Raw genomic sequence first — 8,967 nt, forward strand, 5'->3', positions numbered from 1 at the left:
GCCCTCGGTGGCACCGTGGGTGTCACAGCCACGCTGTCACTGGCGGCGAGATAGGACTGAGGGTGGGGGGTGACGGGCCCAGGCCGCTGGGTCCCTACCGCGCAGTGGAGGCTCCCGTGCCGAAGGAACACGTCGGAGGCCGGTTCCCGGCGGCGGTGGGTGCCGCAGCTCCCCGCGGCGGGGCAGGGCGCTGCGCTTCGGTTTCCGTTTTGTGTAGTTCTCGGCAGCTCCCCACACGAGTGCCTCACAGCGGAGCTGCACCGACCGGCTCTCCGGGGGCCTGTGGCACGCTCGGTGGATGATGGCCCCCTGCCTTCGCCCACCCCAGGTGATCACTTGGTTGCTCTAAAGCGCAGTTTATATATTTTTGTTTAGCTTACTTCCGCACCCCCCCCCCCCCCCCCCCCCCCAATTCCAAGCACTTTGAATGTTTAGAAGGCTGTATGATAACCTGACATAGTGCTTTTGTAACAAGAAGTGAGGGTAAGTACGGCATGCCCCAAGGTATGGGATGAGGGTGTGAAGGATGTCTGCAGGTGTCGAACCTGCTGAGATATCCTCAGCCAACCCCAGCGTGTGGAGGGAATACAAACCCTGCTTCTGGGGTAAGGGTCCCTTAGTGCTGCCTCTGCACTATACTTTGCCAGGGGTTCAACTGGAAATTAAGCAGAGAGTGAGCAGGATTTCCAGACTTTGGTCCTAGGTTTGTTTTATTTAGGAGGATAGATGTAGCAGCTGCAGTAGGTGTTGCAATGTGTAATTTTCTATAGCATGCTTTTGTGGTTGGTTTGCATTTTTTGGCAGGGTATTATCCTTGTGTTCTAGTATATTGAAAATGCAGGAAGCACAAATCAAGTGCAAGCTGACACATTTTAAAATATTAGTGTTTGCCAGAGCATCATGGTCAAGTCCTAATACGGGTAAATAACAGTTATTCTTAGCCACCCAAAAGTTCCCCAAAATGAGCTGTATAATCATAAACTTTCAGTTCAAATGTATCATGTGATGATACAGGCTAATTAAAAGATAAACTCTCAAGAAAAAGATAACTTGGGGGCCTTCAATGCAATAGGAAATAGAAGGTGAAATGTTTTAGATGGGATATTTTATTTCATTTGGCATCACAAATGGGGAAATATAAATGCAGAAATACGATAATCAAGAGGGAGTTGTGGAGAGGAGTGTGGTCTGGTGGTGAATTTCTAGGTACATACGTTGTCTTTTTTGACTGTTCACACAGTTAAATTGTAAATGCAAAACTTAGTGAGCTTTCCAGAACTGTTCATTAAAAAACAGTATTGGCAAGTTCAAATGTTGTATTAAGTAAATATTTGTTCCTCTTCTTCATTAAGGTACAAATTAGTAAAAATGAGTGCATATTTGAAGGTATGTTTTACTTGTAATATTGTAATGGAAAGATGCTGCTCTTCAGAAACCCACATCTTTGAATACAAATTGTGTAGTCCTGCTTATGTGCTTATTTATGAGCATGTGTACATACAGTAAATGCTCATGTAGATTTTGTGGATGCAGTGCTGATCTTGATGAAAAGTTGGCCCCAGCTATGTCAGTTACAGAATGAATTAGTGGCTATTCAGCATTATATGAAAGAAAAAAGAAAACTAAAAATGACTGCAGTTTTTACAAGAGCATTAATCACTGACCAGACTGAAAAAAAAGGCAGTTTTTATGCTAAAGCAATATACAAAACTGGAGTTCTTGGTTAGAAATGCTTCTCTTACAGACAGAGGCCTTTCCTGACGAGATTTGTTTTGCAGAGAACTTCCCTCAGTCCTTTGGTGAAACTGTTCCCTGCTTTCTATAATGGCTTGGTAGAGCACATGCAGCTCTGGAATGGAACAGAAGGCTTTTGAAACTTTCCTGCTCTCAACAAATTTCCATAAAATCTACTGGCAACATGTCTCAACCCCTTCCTACACTTCTCCATAAAGGATAAGCTGCTGGGGTTCTTGGTTTCTATTTTAGGTGAAGTGGCAGGGTGGTGTAATGTGTTTCAGCCCCGGAGCTGACTGTGATTTTGATTTAAGATTTTTATTTTATCAAGCATGTATTTTTCTTTGTTTTTAATAGCTTCCTTGTTAAACCCTCATGAATTATTGGTGGTTGGCTTTGCAATTTGACATTCTTACATGGCACTTGTTACACTCTGGCCTTTAGTTCAAACAATATTGCTTTCCAGTGGACTCCGTTCTTGTTTTTCTACGAAGGTCATTATCTGTTGGATCTTTGCCTCAGTTGTTGAAGAAACTGGAAAAAGTATAGTGACTAGTGCTAGAAACTGTAATAAATAAAGGAGCTTCATAGGCACACAGTTGAATGCTACCCTGATGAATCAGGGGTGTTTCTTCTGCTACTGCAGATTTCCTGTCTCATGAGCAGCCAGTCAGTTCAAATAGATGATTCATAAGCAGTCAGTCATTTTTGTGTTCCTTATTTTGTGGTATCCATCTTGAGAACCTCAGTTTGATTTGAAGAAATACAGAGCTTTTGCAAATGTAGGTGAAATCTATGTACCACTCTTATTTTAAGCATTCTCTGAAAAAAAAAAATTGTATGTTTCTGAGCCGTCAGTGTCATTTGAGATACTTGTAATTAATATTTTCATACCTCAATTTCCAATTGTGTAAAATAGAGGTTAATAGAAATATAACATTGGCAAAGGGGACTGTTTGAGTGAATTCTTTCTTGTTTGTGAGGAATTCGGATAGGTACATACATACTCTGGTCATGTTAGACAAGCCCATGAGTAGAATATCAATGAATTTGGATTATAATGTGTAATAAATAAGCTACAGATGCAGGCTATGAACTGTGAAGGCAGTATCGAACAACCTGGTAGTCAGCAAGCACCATAGGATGTGTGCTGGACATGGTGGGAGTCTTACAGGAAGACAGCAAGCCTTAGTTTAAAGGGGATCTAATCAGTAAGAAGGCAACCTGTTCTTGAAATATTATTTAGGTGATGGTTTAGTATAGTTTAATACTTTTAAAAAACTTTCAGCAGCTTTTTTTTTTTTTTTTTCAGTTACATCTTAGTATGTGATGGAAGCATGTATTACTAGTATGCTTCCATCTATATACTACTATATAATTTGTTACTTCAGTTAAACCATCTTTACATCAATCTCAGTGACCAGTATCTCATATTGAGGGAAAAAGTGTAAAAAGGCTATGAAGTTCTTGTCTGTTATATAATACTGTATGCAGGGTGATCAGTAATCTCTCTGATTCTTACTGCAGACTAGTTTAAAGTCTGTAAAGTAAGACTTGTCTCTGATGTCAGTGGGAACGACTGCATGTAAAGTATTTGGTAATTCTTGAATTCTTCTCATTTTGGGCCTATGTGGCAAAAAAAAAAAGGGGTAGACAATATTTTCTGGATTCTTGTTATTGTCATGATGCTTGATCAAAGATTACCACTAAATAGTATAGACAGTTGTGTCACTGTTTGTACATGTGTCTTTATACAGATTCATTTTCAACAGCTGCTGGTCTGCTGACTGCACCTGATGTTACTTGCAAGTTCTTACAGTCATTTCTCAACAGACTTGATAGCCACAGCAACCAAGTGTCATTAGCAGTGTTAGCTAATTCTTCCTCTTTCTCCAGGGCATTCATTACAACACACATTCCCAAACAGATCCTTGCAACATTTTATTGCTTAATTCTTTTTCTTGGTTTTGATACAGAAAAATAAGAGATTTTCTGCTAGATTAGGTCAATCCAAGCAGCAAGCTCTGGGGAACTGTACTGTGGTAGTAGCTTGACCACCCTGACCATGGCGTTGATAGAACAGAATGAGGCTCTGCATATCACTTAACTGCAGCACAAAGCCCTGCAATTTACTTAAGGTGATGATGGAGGTAGGTTTACTCTTATGATAGACAGATGAGCCCTGCAAGTCTTGCCATGGTCACTTAAAGCATCATCACACCCAGCATTACCCTGAGGGTTGCTCTGTCAGAATTAGGGTGGTCTAACATAGCCATCAGAAGAGACCATGTGCCCATCCTTCAGCTGCCACAGTTAGTGTTTCACATTCAGCTCAAAGCCACCTTCAGCAGCAGAGAAAAGGGCAGTAGCTCTCCACTGGAGTAAAGGGCTGTGGGTGTGAGTTGCTTTTTTGCCAGTTCCCTCTCATCAGGAGTAATATGTGCAGGTGGTAACACTTTAAATCAGCACAGCATTACTACTGAAGGATGTTTCTGAAAGCGTTAAAAGACTGGTCTGTGCACTAGATCACCTCCAGTTTCGGGATATTTTCGCTTCTGATGGCTTTGCTCTGGTGGCAGTGGCCTCTGGAACAAGGACAGAGCAGGCAAGTCATAATTTACAGTACAGCAGCAAGGTCCATCAGAGTGCTCTCTAAAATGCCTTAAAATGAAGCAAGCATAATGCAGAACGTTGCAGCCAAGATCTCTGGGATCTTAGGGCCTGGGCTTGAAGCATACTAACATGCATTTTGGGGGGATTTTTTTGGTTGCATTGAATTTGTCTAAATTAATTGATTCTTTTTTCCTGCAAGGGAGGAGTTTTTGTCTGGAGACTGTAGAAAATGTGCACACTCTTCTGGAGATGGTCTTCCTGAATGTGCAATTACAAAAATGCCTTCCTTTACCTATTGATTTTAGGAGAAGAATGCACTTTCTGGTTTCCTTCCTTTTCCTTGATTGCTGCTTCTCCTTCACCATCTGCCCAACTGTCACCTTTCTGGATTGGAAGTGCTACAGGATCTTCCCTTCAGACCTCATCTGCTTCATTTTTAAGTATTTGCTGAAGTGGTTCAAGCAGTTCTTGGCAAGAGACTACTCCCCGACCGTGTGACTTGGTGGATTTGTGACACCTGTCTCTTGCTGTTTCATCATGTGTTGCAAACTTTGTCATATGAGAGTGGAATTGCTGGTAGGAAGTACGGGCTTCATTAATGAGTTCTGTTTCACAGCTAATCCATGTTTACTGATTGACGTGCATATGTATTTTAGTTTCACTTGTCCCATCTTATATCTCTGTTGCTATTTTGTGTCACACTCCTACCTTTTGCATTTTATGTACAGATCCAGTTGGACTAGGAGTTAGCTGTTGCTGAAAGAGGCAAACTGTCTTTCCCCTGCCCCAGCTGTATAGCACATTCTTACCACTTCCCTCTTGTATCACTCAGTTGTTTATTATCAAGTAATAAGTAACAAACAAACTAATTGATTTAATGTTATTGGATCTAAAATTAATCTCTGAATATTAATTATAAGAATCCATTATAATTCTCATTATAAGAACTTTTCTGTGAAGAAATGTGGAATTTGAGAAATTCTCTTCTGTGTTTTGGGCTTTCTAGCAGACAGAATACAGATTCACTAACTGGTTTTACACATCCTGGAGTGGCAGAGCCTGGAAGATACCCCTGGAGATCATCTAGTCCACCTTCCAGCTCAGAGAAGGGTCAGTTTGAGCAGTTGGGTTTTGAGTATCTCCCATGGATGAAGACTTCACAACCCCTCTGGGTAAGCTGTGCCAGTGTTTGACCACCCTCACAGTAAATATAGTTTCTCCTAATGTCTTAAAAAGAAGTGGTTTATTTCGCTTAAGGCATTTTTGTATGTTTAAGCTTAGCTCAGACTTACAGATCTGTCTGCCTGTAGATGGTAAATGATTGTATGTTTTCTCTGTGCTTAGGTTTTTTGTTCCTAAACATCCCAAGATAAAATGAAGGAACTACAAATGCCACAACACATATGAGGACACCTTCTGGATAAATGGGTTTGCTACTGTGTGCATTTCACTGAGAGCTCTATTGAGAGAACAAAACCCCTGCAAAGATCTAAGCAAGTGTTTCATTTTAGATAGTGAAAGCAATTCTCCAAAGTTTTGTTGTCCAGATAAAGACCAAGGAAGTGCAATATTTCAGTCATAAATATGTAAGGTTAGTTTCCTGTAAGAAATTAGTACCTGTGTCTTAGCTTATCAAAAGCCAGAATCCTGTTACGGCATTACTTATTGGAAGACCATTCCGTATCATAGAATCATAGAATGGTTTGTTTTGGAAAGGACCTTAAGATCATCTAGTTCCGACCCCCCACCCTGTGCAGAGACACCACAATTAAATTTCATGATCTACATATGAGACTGCTGTAATTTGATCTGAATTTTCCTTTAAAATGGTCTGGGAGCTATAGTGTTAAGAAATGACATCTGTCTTGTTGAGTTGAGGGAAGGTAATGCAACCAATAGCACTCAACTTTATCCCGTGCTGTTGTCTGGCAACCTGATAACTACAGATAAAAATTCTTATTCCTGTATTTACATAGGCATTTGTAGTCTCCTTCCTGAACAATCTTTGCTTACTGGCTGTGGCTAATTATTCCTTGTCCTAGATCCAGAGGCCACCTCTGAATGAGGAACTGGAAAGAGTCAAAACAGTTCAGAAATCCCATTTATGTAATGCTTTTCAAATCCTTGTTATGATATTCAGAAAATAAATAATTGATTTATTTAATTACTATGGCTTCTTCTCTTATCATAATGCTTTGGATTATTTTTTATCGCTTGCAGGATGATTTGCTGTGAGAATAGCTGATTTCTTGGCTAAATGTAATTTTAATTTGTATGTAGCTAGCTTAGTGGTTTTCACAATCTGTATTTTGATAGCACTGTGACAGTGCAGGTTATATTTATGCCAGTTAACAAATCATATAGTTTTCTGTGACTGAAAACAGACTGAGACATGCCCAACCTGTTGTACTGCATTCATTCAGGTGACCTGCCCTAAAAATTATTTGACACATCAGTAAAGAAGGAATACTGAAAGCAACTGGATCCAGTTTTTGTGAAGTCTCTGCCTGCCTAGCCCCTCTGAACGAAATATTTTTCTACAAAAAAGAACTATCAGGTAGGATAAGAATTGTGTGGTATGAACGCATGAATCAAATGTCTGTACAAGGAGAAAGCAGTTGATGGCTCCCAATAGTGGATACACAGGAACATCATGGATGAGATAAGGTTTCTGCTCAGTAGGAAATTGTTAGGGTGAGAGCTCAGCCATCAACACAAGAAAGAGGACTTATATGACAGAGAAGGTAGGGTTACTGTTATCTAGCTGAAATACTAACAAACTTGAGAGTGTTATGAAATAGAAGCTGAGATGGGATTGGGCATCTCAGAATTGTCATTAAAATGCTCTAAACCCAGAAGATGTTGTGGTTGGAGATTCTTTGCCCTGTTTCTCTTGCTTTTTGTAGTAAGCTGTCTCAAAGAAGGGTTTCATTAGAGTTTCAGCATGCTGCTGGCTTAGGTTGGGCCCTGCAGAGATTGTATTAGGAGATCTTAAGGTGCCTCAACCCCAGACAGGGGCCTTTATGGGTCCTTTAGAACCAGAGTTAGAGACAATGCCTCATATTCATCTGGAAGTCCTTAACAGACTTGTTTTCATAGGCAGGAATGTGCTTAGATCGTAATGTTAACTATGTCAGAACGTGGTTTTATTTTTTTTAACAAAAATTACTATACCAGGGTAATCTTAACCGTCAAACTGGGATGTGTATACTTTGCATTGTGCATTGTTTCCTTTTATGTACTGTTTGTCATTAACAGTCTTGGCATGACTGCTTCACAGGTAGTAAATATATTCTGGCATTATTAAAGCAGTTCCACTTCCTTTGCAGGCAAAGCCTCAGAGATGGTATCTCTGGAGAGGGACATTGGAACTGACGAAAAGTTGCCAACTGCTATTTAACTGTTAACCAGCATGCCAGGTACCATCTTTCTGAGTCACCATCCCTGACCACCTCTGCATTAAGATTTACACTGGCCTGCTCTGGTCCATAGGTCATTATTTTGGCAACTGTAAAAATTGAGTTATAAAAAATTACTGTGTTTTTTTTTCTCTTTTTTTAGTTCATTATATATGTTCAGCTAAAAATAAAAGGAATTGGAGAAAGCAGTTTAAAGACTTGTGTTTCTTCTATGTGAAAATCCATGTAACAATATAAATAATTCTTGACAAGGTAGCTAGCTGATTTCCCTTAGCAAGATATCCATATGGGATGCACTTCTGAGGATATACCAAATTAGCTCTGCTGCTGCAGCCAGTGTTCATGGATATAAATTCATGGATGCTGAACTTGTTGCTGCCACTATGTAAGCAGATTGTTTATCACAGAAGTTTTGGACAGGCACAGAAGCTTCTATAATTAAAGTTGTAGCATCTGCACAATAGTTATACACTTTAAATTGCTGTTCCTCAGCATCACCTCCCTCTATTGATCTTCAAACCCACAGAAAGTGAAATTTAAAATACAAGCAGTTCAGGAAAAAAAATCCATTAAGGCTTGTAAAGAGTACAGGATACTGCATGGTTTCCAGTGTAAGGGCAGGGCTACAATATTTTTTCCTATCTCACAGGAACATTCTAAGAGGCATCTTAATACTGTGTGATAGAAAGGGACATAAATCTTTATGGAAAAAATGAAATTATGCATTAGCAGTTAGCCTCTGCAGCAGAAAAGACATAGGTTGTAAAGTCTTTGAAAAGCCCTTCTCCCATGCCAGCAAGTCATTTAAATCATATTATAGTCTTCGGGGAATATTAGAGCTGCAAAAACTAGCCTGGCCATAACTAAAGGGATAAATTAAACACAGCTATTGACTGTTCAGAAAATAAAGGCCCAGTTTGCATTAACAAGGTTGAACTGGATGATTTTATTTCTTTTGGAAAAGCACTTGGATCCTTTTTTTTCTGTGTTTTACAGAAAAAAAAAAGAAGGATGTAATGTTTCAGGTGGCTGCTGCATTCTATGTTTGAGCCTTTACTTGAAGAAAAAAAGATTCAGGGATAACATTCTAGTACAAAGATTGGGGGTATACCTTGTTTATTTCCAGGACCAATATTATTAAATGGATTTGAAAGAGAACCATCCAAAGATTATTTTTACCAGTAACAGAAAAGCTTTCTTG

The 8,967-nt window shown here is 39.7% G+C and overlaps 1 long non-coding RNA gene across 6 annotated transcripts; it reads left to right on the plus strand.

Moving 5' to 3' along the window:
* Positions 1 to 262: 262 nt before the first annotated feature.
* LOC134175725 (uncharacterized) lies at positions 263 to 7,954 on the plus strand. 6 transcript variants are annotated; one of them, XR_009969120.1, is made up of 4 exons: positions 263 to 328; positions 1,745 to 2,516; positions 4,653 to 5,519; positions 5,692 to 7,954. It is a non-coding gene; the product is annotated as an uncharacterized LOC134175725 (long non-coding RNA). The 6 variants fall into 6 exon arrangements; XR_009969121.1 differs by lacking the exon at positions 263 to 328 and adding an exon at positions 400 to 483; XR_009969123.1 differs by lacking the exon at positions 263 to 328 and adding an exon at positions 410 to 920 and having other exon boundaries at positions 1,779 to 2,516.
* Positions 7,955 to 8,967: the final 1,013 nt, after the last annotated feature.

The sequence above is a fragment of the Pezoporus occidentalis genome, unplaced genomic scaffold (assembly GCF_034315485.1).
Source record: "Pezoporus occidentalis ecotype Australia unplaced genomic scaffold, CSIRO_AGI_Poc_V1 ctg7, whole genome shotgun sequence".
Classification (NCBI taxonomy): Eukaryota; Metazoa; Chordata; class Aves; order Psittaciformes; family Psittacidae; genus Pezoporus; species Pezoporus occidentalis.